We start from the raw sequence: 16,789 nt of genomic DNA, 5'->3' as shown, positions 1-16,789 counted from the left end.
TGAATCAGGGACCTCTGCCCTGGAGATGCCTCTCTGGCACAGTGACAGGCATCAGGTGCAGGTTCTTGACATGAGGAACCCCAAAAAGGTTCCACCTCCACTCCCACTCAGCACTGTGGGTTGTGCTGCTCTTCCCAGTTGGTGGTTAAATAAACCAGACTAGCAAAGAGCCTTCGCATGAGAGGCATGCAAGGAGAGGGAAAACATTTTTTCTTCACTTGTTTCTGTTCAGTCCCATAGTACTCCCCCCTCAAAGGAATATGCTTTATAAAGTGTCCTAGACTCTGGACTTGAGCATAATTTCTTTTCAGAACCCACGCATTCAATTACGTTTCTGTATGTATTTATATGTCTCGGACGTTATGGGCTGCTGATTATTACATTTTAAATAGCCTCTAAATATGCCAACAACCATCAGTGTCTCTAAAGTTTCTGACATAACCTTTATTCAAACAGAAGTGCCAGTATAATAGATCTTTTATTCCCTAGTCATCTAGGTACAGTTTCATTGTTTAAGGGTTGGGTACAAAGCTTCACACATTAGGATTAAGGTCCATTAGTACACTGGAATGAACATTAATTGTATTTTCAAGAATTGATAATGTACTGTTATTCTCACACTGAGACTGAATGAGGAGGTGAAAGTTAATAGATGATGTGGCATAGTAATTTAGGAAACTGAGCATGGGAAATGATACTGATATACCCTGGGTGAGTGTAATATGGATCTGAAAATTCAGCTAACAAGAATAGTTAGTTTTAGGTTTTGGTTGTTTTCGGTTTTTTTTTTTCCTTTTTCATTTATGTGACACAATGAACTGCATCCATCCTCATGAAGATTGCTCAGATTCTTGGGGAAAAATGCACAAAGGCAGAGAATAGACCCTGTTCTTTCATTCTGGCAGATTATACTATGAATGCACCAGTGTATGTGCCATTACTGCCCCAAAATCAGCTCTGGTTTATGGTTGTTGGTGGAAAATGCAGATTAGTCCCTGGCTTCATCAACAGCCATATTATCATAGAATCATTAAGGTTGGAAAGGACCTCTCAGATCATTGAGTCCAAATGTTAATCTAACTGCCAGGTCCACCTCTAAACCGTGTCCCTAAGTACCACATCCACATGTTTTTTGAACACTTCCAGGGACCGTGGTTGCACCACTTCCCTAGGCAGTCTTTTCTAATGCCTAACCACTCTCTCCATGAAGAAATTTTTCCTAATATCTAATCTAAATCTCCCCTGGCACAACTTGAGGCCATTTCCTCTCATTCTGTTACTTGCTACCTGGGAGAAGAGACCGACCCCCACCTCGCTACAACCTCCTTTCAGTTAGTTGTAGAGAGCAATAAGGTCTCCCCTCAGCCTCCTCTTCTCCACACTAAACAACCCCAGCTCCCTCAGCTGCTCCTCATAAGACTTGTGCTCTAGACCCTTCACCAACTTCGTTGCCCTCCTCTGGACACGCTCCAGCACCTCAATGTCCTTCTTGTAGTGAGGGGCCCAAAACTGAACACAGTACTCGAGGTGCGGCCTCACCAGTGCCGAGTACAGGGGCACTGTCACCTCCCTGGTCCTGCTGGCCACACTATTCCTGATAAAAGCCAGGATGCCATTGGCCCTCTTGGCCACTTGAGCACAATGCTGGCTCATGTTCAGGCGGCTGTCAACCAACACCCCCAGGTCCTTTTCTGCCAGGCAGCTCTCCAGCCACTCCTCCCCAAGCCTGTAGCGTTGCATGGGGTGGTTGTGACCCAAGTGCAGGACCTGGCACTTAGCCTTGTTGAATCTCATACAGTTGGCCTCAGCGCATGGATCCAGCCTGTCCAGGTCCCTCTGTAGGGCCTTCCTACCCTCCACCTTCCTACCCTCCAGCAGGTCAACACTCCCGCCCAACTTGGTGTCGTCTGCAAACTTACTGAGGGTGCACTCAATCCCCTCATCCAGATCATCGATGAAGATATTGAACAGAACCGGCCCCAATACTGAGCCCTGGGGAACACCACTCATGACCGGCCACCAACTGGATTTGGCTCCATTCACCACCACTCTCTGGGCTCGGCCATTCAGCCATTTTTTTACCAAGCGAAGAGTGCACTTATCCAAGCCATGAGCAGCCAGCTTCTCCAGGAGAATGCTGTGGGAGACAGTGTCAAAGGCCTTACTAAAGTCCAGGTAGACAACATGCACAGCCTTTCCCTCATCCACTAAGCGGGTCACCTTGTTATAGAAGGAGATCAAGTTGGTCAAGCAGAACCTGCTCTTCATGAACCCATGCTGGCTGAGCCTGATCCCCTGGTTGTCCCACAGGTGCTGCGTGATGGCACTCAAGATGATCTGCTCCATGACCTTCCCTGGCACCGAGGTCAGGAGGTCATATTATAAAGTGTCTACCACTGCCTTTGGAAGAAAAGGAGGATTCTGCCCTGGAAGCTTTAATTTATATTTAATTTTGTAGAAGATGTGGGGATGCACTGAAAATATTCTGATATCATATCTTCTAGATGATTACCCAGCCAGCACCAGTTGAGTTTGCCAGGCAAACTGACCCTGCTTAAATCCCAAACAATTTTACAGAGCAAACTGCCAGCCACAGTAACTGGACCGCAGGCTTCAGCTTCACAGTTTCCCTGTGGAGGAGAGTCAGTTGCTAGTCCCCTGGCGAGACCATGCAGTGAGAGATACTCTCCATACTTACATGGTCCTGCTGGAAGGACCTTCCCCTGGCTCAAGCATCAGGTGCAAGTGTTTAACCCATCAAACCTGAGAGAGAGGAAGACATCAACACTTCATTGTCAAAGCCTGGGGAATGAAAGGTGGGGAAAACATTAATGGGGGAGGAAGATAATGGGTAAATAGTCAATCCTGTGTTTGCTGTGTAAGGTGTGATAGTCTGTGGTATGGAATGAGACATGCTAGGTAAGGATCTGGTGATTATTTGCTTGGATTTTACCTTGTTGTAAAGCCGTGCCAAAGAAGCAATGTCTAAGTCTCAGAGAACTTGAATGACCCAGAGGAGCCAGGACCCCAGGCTGTCCTTGGGGCTGTCCTCACAAATGTGAAGTATGTGGTTCTGCTACCCTGCAGGCAAGACTGCAAGGAAAGGATTAAGGCTGTAAGGAAGATCTGCAGAAAAATTACTTTCTCATAAGCGGGGTGGGGCAGGGGGAAGGTTAAAGTAGCAATAGCTGTACAAAGAAAAGAAAGTATTCTAGCTAACTTCAAAAAATAGAGGCTTCCAAATTTATCATAGTCAATTCTTTTCAGTGTCATATTCATATATTTTAATATATCACATTTATACATTTTCATATATAGCAAAGAATTCCTTGCTAGATATTTTCAGTAATAGCTAAGTTTCATGTGCTCGGAAGCTATAACACTGCAGACTTGTCCATAATTGACTTGGACTTAAAAGGCAGTTGTTGAGTTTGAGCTTACTTTACAATTATGTTTCTCTTATGACCAGTCAGATCTGAAAGTCTCCATCTAATAATTTTCTCAAGTGTGAATTAGCTTTTACAGCTCTGAAATCCAAATGCCTTTTTTCCTTCGTTGTCCATGAGGCATTCTTTTGTAAATATCAGTCATAAACAGAAAAAAATGTCAATTTTTCAGTGTAAAGATAGCTGATGAAATGTTAATCTTGTGATGTTCACTTTTTCTTATATCTTTGTTATATAAACCCATGTACTCTAGAGATTATTCCTGTAAATACACCTCTGAAATAACAAAACAGAGCAGAGATAGGAGAGAATTCAAACCGAAAGATTTGTGGTTTTAAACTAGAGGTACTTCCTGAAGACATCAAATACACAATGTAGTTGCAGCCAGCAGTGGTTGATTATAGTGTCTTTCAAAGTCATTTTTTAATTCAGTTCTCTCAGCAGGAAAAAAGGTCCAGAGCTATAAAAATAACTAAATGCAGCAGAAATGTTAAGATAACTACTACCTCCATCCTGCATTGGGATCTATTAACATGGCCCTTTTGAACAATGCAACTGCTTTAACCCTAGTGGACCCGAATGCACATGAACACCAGCCTTCACAAAACCACACACTGACAAAAGAGGGAAAGTGAGAAGTATATCTCCTTTACTTCATGAGTAGTGGTGGCAAAAGATGTCTGTATGACTTTATTCAGTAGCTGGTGAGTGAGTTGATGATATTGTTTTGTCTGCTCTCAGATATTTTGATTTTTTTTTTTTTCACCTGGCATTTGAAAAAGGCCTTAGTGTCATCTTGTTTCAGAGGTGCCTCTCTAAGTCTCTGTATTTAGCCACACTGGGAGCGTATCTTTTATCCACTGTGTGTAAACAGTCTCAACACACAAGATAAAGGAATGACACAGAAAAGGAAATCTTATTTCCATTGTATGGTTGCATTAAGTGACTTTTCTGTGGTCATTCAAGAATATCTGTGGTGGGGCTGGAACCTGGACTTAGATTTCCTGAGTCATACAGCAGCATTTTAATCACAAGATTATTCTTCCTTTCTGATGGTGTGCGAGTCCAAGACATAATATCTGTGCTTTAATCACCATATGCACCTTTGCTGCACATACCGGCTGGGTGTTGACGTATGCTGGAGGGTGTGTGGACACTGTAGCTGGAGCACCTGGAAAAGGATTTAATGTTCCCTGGTTGTGCAGGCAAGAGCAGCAGCCTTATGTAGTTGTCACAGGCTAGTCACCTCTGTGAGCAGATATACGGAGGAGGAAGGACAGGACCCAGCTCTCGCTGATCCTGTCCTCTTTGTGAGCTACCTCTGCGTGGCGTTACAGGAAGCAGGAGCTGGTCTTGCAAAAGGCTTCTAGCTTCTTCTGCCTTTTGCAGGTGACGTGGGGACAGGCCTCCACGGTATTTTATTGTCCCCCGGCAGAGGGAAGCATTCTGCTAATGCTGCATTATAATCTAAAACAGGAGACAGGTATGTGACTAGCAGGTAATATATAATAATACAGTAAATTATGTTAAGTTGTTCCTTGATGAAGAGAAGACTAAAACAGTTAAGCAATCAACTACATTTAGTGGGAGAACAAATTGGTAGCACTCCTACTGCTGTGTGTATCCAGTACATGGGTCTTTTATTCCTGATCAATACCTTAACGGAAGAGTAGCAGATGCGCATGGAATCATAGCCAAAGGGTTTTCAGCAGTACCAAAAATATCCTTGAAGCCATAAAAATGCTGTAGGAAAGCCTTACTCCTTGTTGCAGTACTTGAGGGAAGTCTTCAGTGTTGTCATCCTGTTGTGAGAGTTACTGTTGTTTTCAGATATGCGATAAGCTACTATCAAAATTGCAGTTGATTTTATAAAGTTGGGGTTTTCCCTAACACTATTTATTTATTTATTTATTTATTTATTTATTTATTTTAGGATAGGGAACTAGCAGGTTCTTCAAAGCAGGAGTGTCATCAAAAAGAAATTCAGTCTACTTTATGCATTGAAATTTGATGTCTGAAAAGGAGCCTAGCCTCCCTACCCAGTTAATAGAAAGTGAAAGGCTCTTGGGTGACTTGAAGTGCCTAAGTTAAAGCATTTTGTCTCTCCACTGAAAAAGCTGCATGGTTTGAATACCTCTTATTCTGTTTCTTTTTAGACTCTGGTACTTGAAAGTCTCCTAGACAGGCTCTTAGAAGTGATCAGTAATTTTTTTAGACTTTTCATTGTAAAGCAAAAATAGAGCTATTTTAAACAAGACTCCATTCTGAGAAAGGTATGAGATGCCACCACCCAAAAATCTCTAGTAAAGGAGCTATTCCAAATCTTTAGACACATAAAAAAACCCAAAACTGGTTAGCTTCTCCCTTAAAATTGTTTTTCTTAATGTAGGTGTGATATCCTGTTTTGCTTTTTCCACGCATGCTCAACCTACCATTTATTAGGCACTTACCTCCATGCCATCAGAGGAAAATTATCCACAAGTTCCCATAAATGAGACAGAACCATAGACAACAGATCCTTTCTGTGCCGATCAGCAATTACTCAAAGCCAAGGTGTCATCGATACTCTCCAAACACAACAGAAAAATCTGGGCTTGCAGCTGTTTTAGTGTCATTGCAGTTCTCCCTCAAGTATTGTAGTGTGATAATGAAGGCAAAGGCTATGCTACCACTTGCATAGCCAGGAATAAGAGAAAGGAGGCTGTAAGGTTTCTTTTTCAACAGGCACCAGCATGTCTTCCTATCAAAGACTGACTATTTTTGACAGTAGTAATTAGGCAGTTCAATAACAGACACAAGTAAAAGAAGATTCTTTGACAGGAATGTTTTGGTTGTGCTTTGGGCAGTGTATATTGTTGTCAAACATGATATTAATTGCTAAAATCCTGACTTATTTCCTACAGGAGAAACTCACAGGCTGAGATAACGGAATTGTTATAGCAAGTGGTACAACTGAGGGCAAGCAGGCAAGCAGAGTTCACTTGATTATAATTTAGGCATATTAGAGCTTATGCACTTTTCATATGTACAAAAGAGACTGTTCTTTTTTTTTTTTTTATTTACAACTGTCTGTAACTTCACATTTCTAGGATAGCCAAAATCCTATATATGATTGCTACTGTTGTTTGTTTATTTTTTTTTAGCGACCCTAATCTCTGCTGCTTGCCTTTTGCAGTTCCCCCTTACAGGGACTCTCCTCGCTACCCCCATTCCCAGTGTGCCCCATTTCATCTGTGGTAGAGCAAAGCAGTTGTCTGTCTTAAGCAGTTTTCCATTCACCAGCTGCTGTTTGCTTCTTTCTGCTAGAGGCTTAGCACTCACTATATTTTTCTTTACTTCTTGACAGAAACATATGCTAATTTCCCACTCTAAAGTTAGGCAAAAACAATCACTAGGTGGGACATAAGGTACTGGACCTAGGGAGGATAGAAACAGCTAAACTTTGACGTTGTATTTGATTGTCAGGGGCTTTCTTATTCCTCATAGACTTTCATGGTCATTTACCACTGTGAAATGGATGCAGAGTGCTACCAAATCAGAAATGCCTGCAATGCTCGGCTTATTGTGGGCAAGTGAACTCCATTTGTGCAAATATGCTCCAACAGGAGCAATCAACTGGAAAACAGAGGGATGCCCATTAAGACTCATTTAATTACGAATGTGCTATTAAAAGAACTGTAGATTAGTAGGTCATGTCTCTTATTTTGATGAAAGAGTCTATTATTTCTTTGATCGTGATAGTAACTGGCTATACTAAAACCCTATAGCTTCTTTAAAAGCCTCTTAATGTTACCCCTATTAACTGCTCAGCTTAAGAAGCTGTAGCAAAAGACAGGAAAGCTAATGCAGGTCTGCTGGCCTCCCTTCTCGGATCTCTTGATCCTACTTGGGATCCTATTAAGGACCTAGGAGATCTTCTCAAGCAGGGCTAGACTGGATGGCAGAGGGCAGAAATACCTGTGGCAAGTCCTCCTGGGCTAATGTCATGGCTAGCATTAAAAAACAGCTGCAGCAGGGAGAGGGACTGATCATGTCTGAGTGACTTCAGTGTTACTAGGACTGGCTAATGACTATTAAAGTGGGAATAAGGCATGCTTGCGGTTCATCCAGGGTGAATAAATACTACGCTATGCTGGCAGGGATGTTCTAGCAGTCTGACTAGTAGGACATTCTTGTCCAGGCAAGATGATATTTATTCATTGTACAACTGCACGCCAGAAGCATCTACACTCTGCCTGTGACTTCAGGTGAGGCAATACACTTTACCGCTTCAGTGTGTATTTCCAGCCACGATGACTCATTACTTAACTGAGGTTTTGTGAACAGTGAGTGATGTTTCTGAAACTCTTGAAGTTTCTTGAATAGGAAACATGCATACTTGCTTTTCAAATCACTAATCTGAGAGGTGGCTTTCTTCTTTGAAAAGGGCCTTTTAATATGTTTTTGCTAGTAATTTTATGTTTCTCAGAATATGAAAAAGTATAAAAGAATAATGTTACTTGTGACTGAATAGTTTCTGAAGTATTTAATAATGCCACTTATGTCACTAGTTCTTTGAAAAACCTTAATGAGTTGTTTAATTAGGAATATTGAGGAAATTCGAATCACATGATATTTTTTTCTCTCTTGGTTCACACAGCTCTGCATACATACACTGTGAACATCAAATACTATACAGGTGACTAACCCCTTTGCTTGTATTATTAAAGCACACTGCTCTGGGCATTGAAACCAATAAGAAAGTTCTTTTCAGTGGTATGTGATCAGATCCCTGTAAACATGTTGCTTCTTAGCAGTAAAAAAAAAAATGGGAAAGATTCCAGTCTGAGTTAAAACAATAGATGTTCATAGTATTGTTAAATTCTTTGCAATTATATGTAGAATCTCTTTGGGATATAAACAGGGCTTATATTTTTTGCCAGTGGGGTCTCTAATGGAATTACTGAAATCTTCCCCTTGTGTAATGGAGACTTGAATATGGTGCTTTATTTTTAAAATCTGTTCCAGACAGACTCTTTGTTATTGTCTTCCATGGAAGGGAGTGGGAGCCATACTGCAACTCTTAACTATATTGTTAATGCTAAATAACTATGTAATCATCATATGCAGCAAATTGGAGATTAGAAGCTTCTAGGACAGCTCTGCTATTATGTTTTAGACAACTGAAGAAACTAATCCTAAAAATACAAAATGTGTGATGCAAGTGGTTGCTCTTGGTCCAGGATTCAACGAACATTGCTCTGTGCAAGCCACTGAAGACGGCAAAATTGGCCTTCTTTGCTCAGTGGAGTTTTAGTTTTGATTCTGAATTAATTCCATGGAGTTTCCAGGATTGACAGCCAAGATCAAAACCACTGGGTAAGTGGTTTGGGAGGAGCAGAATTAAAAGAAACTATTTTTGCATAGTTTGTGCTTTCATGCCTGTAAATAGATGTCTCTGTTTAAAAAAACAAGCAGATATAATCTGGACAAGAGAGACTTCCTTCTTATTTCAGAAAATCCTTTTCATCCAAAAGGTATTCCCCTGAGCAGTTAATGCTCAAGAAAAATATTTCCTTTAAGAAATGAAACTTGACCAACTGAAGTGTCAGTACAATCTCTTACACTACTCTTCACATCAAGAGAGGGGTCAATCTGCTCTTCTTCCATTAGTGGAAAGATTACTACATATGTCTTAAGTATTTTCTTGACCCAAAACTAAACTTCTCCGATGCTGTTACAGAAAATGGTAAACAGACACAACCAGCCTCAGTCTTGTTGAAACTGATGAGAATTTCGTGTCATTAGAGCCAGCATGTCACTCCTATTTTTTTTTTTAAATGTTTTAGTTCTACTAGCACTTCTTTCAATTGTTGCTATTTTTTTTATGAGCAAAATTTCTGTTAGCCTGATTTTAATGATTACAGCTGAAGACACTAGAACTTAAATACCACATGTAGTGACCAAATGTTTACTGGCTGTATCTAGAGAAATCCATGCTTTTGCAACAAAGGATGCACTTAATTAAATCTCAAACATTCCTAAAAATTGTACTTATTTGCGCTCATAGTATGTGTCCCCCCCCCAGTATCTTAAATATTACATGCACTCCTAGTGCATTGTGACTGTCGTCAGCTTAGGCTGCTTCCTTCTGGAGAGATAAAAGCCTCCTTCCTGTCAAGGTCACTTAGCTTTGATCCTAAAGTCCTCCCACTTTCTGCTTTCCTGTTTCCTTCTCACCTCTAATTATGGGCAAACTGATGTAAGCTGAAAATTGTCAAATTGCCCTGAAGGCAAACATGAGTGTTTATCCACCTGTCTAAGGTACCCACATAGTCTCAATTACCAAGGAGTTCGATCACTTAATAATCTTTATTGCATTTATCCTCAGAGTAATTTTGTGAGAATTGCAAAGGTACCATTCCTGAAAAAGGAAACAGAGTGAATGTAAAGACCAGACCTTCAAAGGCATTTAGAAACCTAACTCTTACTGCAATCAGGTCAATGGCATTTAAGCCTCTTATCCCATGATGTCTTAGCACTAATTCAAAACCAGAAGACAATATGGACACTGAAAAATCTGAGGAATCACTATAAACTGAACATGGATAAACTCATAAATAGATACATGTGTATCCTTCTCATTACTCTGTAAGATTTCATGTATTCCTACTCCGATCTTGACAACTTTGTTTTTAATGATCTTTTCTTAAATAAGCTGCAAGACATTTACAGTTTTATGATATTTCTCACTTGCTGGATGAAGACAAGTTTCAAAACAAAATCAAAATTACACCAGCAGTTTATTAGCTCCATCTACACATTATCTGTTGAATTGATTGTCTTGTAATGAAATGTTGTTTCTTCAGTTACATAACCAATCCATAACTTATCTGTTTTAAACCAGAAATTAGATTCTCTCCCATATTTAAAGCCCTTGCAACTTAGCAACAATGCAGGTGTTAGGTCCACACAGTTAATATGAGGGGAAGTCTGCCCTGGAGTTATCTGCCTCTGCTCCCTCCCCATAATCTCTAACCAATACCCCTTTCTTCTGATTTACTGCAGGTTCTTTTACACTGTAGGTTGTAAGAGGACTTATGTATGGACGCTTATAAAGCAGCAGGGATTATCCAAGATTCAGGCTGTCTATGAAAAATATGGTATTTCATTAAATGGGCAATCTAAGATTTATGATTTTAGATTTTCATTCCTTTCTGTTTATAAATGCCTGAAGTTTGTCAGAAGGGTGATGTATTGTCACTTAGTACCATATTCCAAGTGTTAAGCTTACCTGTGTATATATAAATATATATATAAAAAAAATATATATATTTATGCCTGCACCTGTGTGCTGTATACTACTACCTATACTAGTAATGGCTATGGTAATGCTACTGTTGCCAGTAGGAGCTGAACTTTGATTTCAGTGCTGAACGGCTAAAGCGTTTCCTTGACGTTAGTATCCAGAGCAAGGTGGAGGCTTAAAACCACAAGCCTCTTTTCCTTGAAATGAAAGTGCGACTCTGTGAGATGTGAATAGAGATGAGCGACTTCAGCTTGAAAGACAGCCTCAGGTGTTTGGGAGAATAACATCTAACACTGACTGCAGTTCATTTGACAGTAACTGGAAAAAGATCAGGTAAGCAGAGTTTTACTGAAAAAGCATTGATGTAATTGGTACGTGTGAGAGTGTGTATGCATCAGCAGCACCAGTGTGAATACAGCTTTTGTAGTCCTACACCTTAGGAAATAAGATGTTGCCATTGCTACTGAAAAATTGCAGATTTTGTTTTAGCTTAACGCAGGCCACTTTAGGCCTTGTCTGGTCCCGAGATTATGTTAGCTTGTTTTAGTTGAACCAACAATTGCCCAACAGGTGACTAACGTTCAACTTATTTTTTGTGTTAGCTTAACTCTGTGAAATTGCATGGTTTTATCCTAAAGAAATTATACCATGTATGTTGTTTCAACAACTCCTAAGTGAATATTCTGTAACTGAAGTTGGGCACCAATTAAAAAAGTGATAGTAACAGACTATGTGAAAACCCCAAGCAGACCAGGCACCAAAGAGGAAGAAACTCTGACCATCAACAGCATACTCCTCCGAGTGAGGAACTTAAGGCGCTACTTATTTGCTGTTACTACTCATAAGAAAGGTTAGCATGACATGACAAAAAGAGGTAGATACCAGGAAGTTGGTGACTAACAAATTGGATTGTACTATTAATGGGAATTAGCAATAATTAGATAATATGGACTATAAATGTTAGCATCAACATAACTGGACTTAGAATAACTGTTTGATTCATTTTGATTTTACTGTTGAAACATTAATTATACTAACAATAAACTCTAATTGTTGGCTCTGCATATAAAGTGTGTTCCCCTGTGCCCATAATGAGATTTTGACTGTAACACTCTTTGTCAGATGGGCAATTTTTATGCAGCAGAAGTGTGGAAAAAGGGAAAATAATGAGAAGTTGCAGCAAGAAGAAAGAGAAGGAGTGGTAGCAGAGAGGCTCCTAGCTTGGCAGTGCTTCAGAGCTGGGACACAGCTGGGTATTCAGCTGTGAGCCTGGGATGCAGCCAGATGGGGAAGACTCAGGGCACACACACCCCAGATGCACCTTTTCACTGCATTTATATTAAGCTCATGCTGGTGGCATTCTGACATGTTGCCTGGCATTGCAGGGGTCAGGTATTTTCTTAGGCTCCAGCCCGGCAAGGAATTTGAGTGGGTGTCCCTTCCCTGGGCTGTCTGCTTGGAGTGGCATTGAAGGCAGGAGACTGCATGCAGTCGCAAGGACTGTGATCGCCCTCCTGGTCACAGCATCAATTTTGCTCTTGAAGCGGCCCCCTATTCTCAGCAGTTTTGCACTGCAGGGACAAGCCTCATGCCAAAACAGGCAGCATCAATTCATTACTCAAGGCTGACTGAAATTCAGAGCTGCATCTCAGAGGTACAGCCCGTAATTTGGAGGCCTGAGGGAAACGTGGATGAGGTGACTTTAAGCATGCTTTCTGGCATGCTCTGGGGCCTGAAGTGGCCCCTGACAAAGCCTAGGCAGTCCTGGGGAGCTCTGTAGTCACTATGGCAGCCTGTGCTTTGCTGCTTAGTCTCTACCTCCCCAAATCTCTGCATCGAGAAGCTGCAGTCCCAGACCATCCTGGATGTGCTCCCTGTGCTGATAACGTACGTGAGCAGAGTCACTGGAGTTCTGTTCCTGTGTAAATGATGAAGTCTAGGGGAATGCGTCCTTCCTGGTGCTGTCTGGTGTTTTTAAGGCTCCTTTAACAGCTCCTTAAACAGACGCCTTAGTAAACACAGGTAATCTGGGAGGGTGATGGACGGCTCCCTGTTCGCATCCAGTTGCAACATACAGTGTGACGCACGGGTTGGTTTTGTCAATCGTAAAACCAGAAAAACACAACATGCCTCACTGCTCTTGAAAGCTAAACAGGGAAAGAGAGCATTTCACTCCAGTGGAGTTGCATACCCATTGAGCTGACGTGGTGAGGAAAGGGCCAGGATGTGGTTCCTGTGGGGACTCCCAGTTAAAAGGCATCTGAGCCATGCATCCTGAATAAGCATATGAAGGAAAATGAGTTGTCTTCAAGGAAAAATGGCAATGTCTGGCCTGCCTTGCCATTCCTTCTCAAATGGGGGAGTACAATATATCATCCCTGCCTAAACTCTGAATATTGAGTTAAGCCTAACATTTGGATTTATTAATAGTACAACTTCCCTCCTCCATTCCCCCAGGATAAGAATTCAATCTTTTTTCCCAGGAGCTGCATTTTTATGCATACTTATGGGCAGGCAAGGTTTGCAGAAGGTGACTCCCTACAGAAAATATGTGGCTTCTTAATGTCAGTTTGTTTCTGCATTTGCTGGAGGACCCTGTAGTAAACTGGATGATTCCTTGCTGTAAATTGATAACAAAATATGATGTCCTAGGAAGTGTACGCTAGCATGAAACATGAGGGGAAAAAGAATCCCCATTCCATTTAAAATTAACAAAGTTGTTATAAAATGGAGAGATTTCCCTTTATGTCCCAAAGTAATTTATAAGGGTTTTGGTTTTTTTTTTATTACAGCTGTTTGGTGAGTGGGATGGGAAAGAGACAGATAATTGATGAATGTGCTTTTTCTGATGTGGGGGGGTGTAAGCGCAGCTTGTGGCTGAAGGAGAAAGGAAGATTAATTGTCAGTTGGTCTACTGTGCAAAACTTTGACAAACTTCTACAGTATGGAATCTACACTTTTAAAATATCTGTCTTTTTCTTTCCCTGGATATATGTAAACGTAATAGTCGTAGTTCTAGGTGTAGCAGGAAGGATGTTAAAATGCAAAACTGCAGGAAGAAAATCAGCAGTAGAACGGCTCACCATTTTACTTCTGAACATTTCAGAGCCTGGGAGGGATGGGAAAGGAGCAGCAGACAACTTTGGCTTGGTCAAACAGAATGTCCCCTTGAGTTTAAAAGGGAGTGCATGCTGCCATTGCATCTCTTTCAGCCACTGTGAGGGGATATTAGCCAATGAGCACTCTGAGTATCTAACCCTATTCCTCATACTTTTGGCTGGGTAACATCAACCTTATGGCTGTGGGTCCTCTTCTGCCTTTTGGTGGTAGCTGCACTTGTTTTAGACATGATTAGGTTTTTTTCCTGACTTGCTTCTAATTGCACTTTAAGGCTGCTGTATCCTACTTTATTTTCATCCTCACAGTAGAAGGGCATAATCTATAAATTCTATTTTAGACAAGAAAAAAGCTCTGAACACTTTTTTAAACTGTTTTTCTTACTTGCTGTTATTTATACGCTTGATCTCCAACCCCATGCCCCAGCTCACGTCTGTACCAAACCACATTAAGTCTTAACAGGAAAATCTTTAGGGTGAGATCATAACAAATAAATAGCTGTTTACCCATGAGTCCTTTCTATTGTTTCTCTTTTTTTATGTGTGTTGTAGTATTTCTGCGGTTTGATAGGATCAAAGTAGTCTGGCTTTTGTATTCCCATAGCTGGTCACAGGCTATATGAACATTTTTCAAATTCAACCTTCCACCCAGGACATGTACTAGCTCTCAAGGAGGCATAAAGGAAACATCCCAATCCAATGACTGCTGCAGATGTGTTCAATAAAAGAAGAGCTGTAACTACACAAATTACCTTTGCTAAGCTGCAGGGTGCTGCAGAACTCCTGGAATGAGTTTATCCCTGCCACACTTTTCATTTGCTCTGCTGGTTGTGAATGAATACAAATTAAGAAGAAATCCCTGTAAGAGGTTATAGGCCTATACAAATATCTTACAAGAGAACTGAACTGCTTATGAAGCTTATTTTTTTAACATTGCAGAAAGTTTTAGGAAGAAAGGGATGCTACCCTGCATGAGTAGGGCAGGAATGTGAGATGTTCAGCACTGCTGATTGGCAATTTCATTGCAAGTCTTGCAATAACTGATACTTTAATTAAAGCCCCAGCTCCTGGAGACAGGTGGTTGTCAGAGAATCTCCATTTTCATTTAGGCAAGCATGTTTCTAGTCTGATGTTTGCCAAATAATATTTGGAAATATAACCTGTGTCCTAGCCACCCCAGAGCTGGAATGCAATGAAAGCCAATCTGTACTTACAATGCGTTTTCATTGTTTGAGACAAAATACCTCCTGAGTGGAAAGCCAAGCTAATATATGTTGGGGCCAGGCCCCAGACTTTCAAATGTGGCATGGTAAATTCTGGATGTTTAAATTCAAGATCTGAAATATGCCGAGACTGAGAACAACAGATGGAATGGGCTGCAGCAGCCTGTCGTGGGGAGGAGAGTGGAGGGGGGTGTGAAATACCTGTTGGGACTAGAGGAACAGAATAGTTGTAGCGAATTCTATCTATCTGCTAGCTGCATCCCCAGGAGGAGCAAAAGCATGCTCTCTGCCAGGGAATGAAAAGCTAACAGAGAAAAATCACTGCGTTACCTTCTACTGAGGAAAACAGTTTCTTACAGAAATTGATTTACTTCATCTTTTGGCTCCAAAATGCCATTAAACAGTGTATTCAAAACTGTATGATAAAACCTGGGCCCTGATTTCAGTCCATAGACAACCCAGACTCTCTCTAGACCTCTATACCAGGCGAAGGCTCAGCCCAGTTCTTTCACCAGCGGTATTCTCAGCTCTGCAGTGTTTTAAGAAATCTTCCTGCTTCTCCTCCTCTGGCAGAGGCACAGGGAAACTGGTTGTATTTTGGATTTGTAGGTGTAAAGGCAGGTTTTTAACTGTTATTCCATACTTACAGGTCTGTTTTATTTCTTCTAGCAACTACTTTGTAGAGTTCCTCCTGCTGCAGAACCCTGGGAAATGAGACCAGGAGTTTACCTACACAAGAGATATATGCTGCCATAGTTTTTTTGCCATTTGTGAATTTGCTATGCACAACCAATTTCAAAATGCTATAAAAAGAGCCAAGATGAAAGAAATTCAAAACCCTTAGTGGAGTGTTGCCTTTAAAAACAAAAACATTTTGGCTTCAGGCCAACCATGCTGAGAACAAATGGAAGAAAAATTCTCTTAAAATATTTAACATTACACAGTGGATTATACTGGATTACAAATAATCAAACATGTCTGTTTATTTTAAAAAAGACATTCATGTCAAGTGCAGTTCTGTAGCTTTCATGTTTGTTTGTTACTACTCAATAATATTTTAGTAAAAACCTCTTACCGGCCAGAAAATAATACTTTATTCTTTATTGGGTTTTGCCTTTTTCTTATATATACTTAAATTCAGAGGATTTCTTGCATGGACTTCAAGAAGTGTAAGGTGGAATCCATTTCCAATTAGCAAATGGTACTTTCTTCTTCCTTCCCTATCTCATGAAACATGTCATGTTACACACACAAGGATGGCCATGGAGTGACCTAGTTTGTTGCACTGAATCATTGGTGTGAATATAACCAGCTTTACATATAATCTGCTGTGGCATTAGTTGACAGCATAGGTAATTTGATGACTTTTTTTGTCCCAAATGTAGCTGATAATAATCTCCACTTAACATAAGTGGCAGAATTTTGGGAACAAGTTTTATTAATTTGTCCTCCTTTAAAAGGATGAATACATCAGGAAGGAAGAAAAATGGGAGAAAGGAATGGAGTAAGGGTGGTTATTATGTGAGATTTTTAATGGACTAGTGACATTTGAGGGACAAAGCAGGTTGAGAACTGCAAAAGCAACTTTCAAATTATGGAAGTGATATTTGTCCAACCATTGAAATAAAATAGTCAATAGGATCAATTCTCCTGTCCTGTCTCCTGGACAGAGAACTTGGGCCCTGAAGCTCAGTATTTAGAGCCTTTGAACCTTTT

General features: G+C 40.7%; 1 protein-coding gene and 1 long non-coding RNA gene across 3 annotated transcripts in view; one reads left to right on the top strand and one right to left on the bottom strand.

Moving 5' to 3' along the window:
- Positions 1-16,789, bottom strand: part of LOC104021865 (cadherin-6) — a 109,369-nt gene that overhangs the window by 58,654 nt on the left and 33,926 nt on the right. The window contains exon 2 of one of the 2 annotated variants that reach the window (XM_087761349.1): positions 2,699-2,763. The exons of the other annotated variant lie outside the window; for it this stretch is intronic. The gene's annotated coding sequence lies outside the window, so the exon portion shown is untranslated. The remainder of the gene's footprint in view (positions 1-2,698; positions 2,764-16,789) is intronic. 2 annotated transcript variants of the gene reach the window in all.
- On the top strand, positions 2,845-16,082 carry LOC148057462 (uncharacterized). The gene is made up of 4 exons (XR_015705589.1): positions 2,845-2,919; positions 9,817-10,057; positions 10,896-11,067; positions 15,743-16,082. It is a non-coding gene; the product is annotated as an uncharacterized LOC148057462 (long non-coding RNA).

This window comes from Nipponia nippon, unplaced genomic scaffold (genome assembly GCF_047370975.1).
Source record: "Nipponia nippon isolate SJK-2023a ecotype South Korea unplaced genomic scaffold, ASM4737097v1 scaffold_1, whole genome shotgun sequence".
NCBI lineage: Eukaryota > Metazoa > Chordata > Aves > Pelecaniformes > Threskiornithidae > Nipponia > Nipponia nippon.
This window is presented reverse-complemented; position numbering and strand designations above follow the sequence as displayed.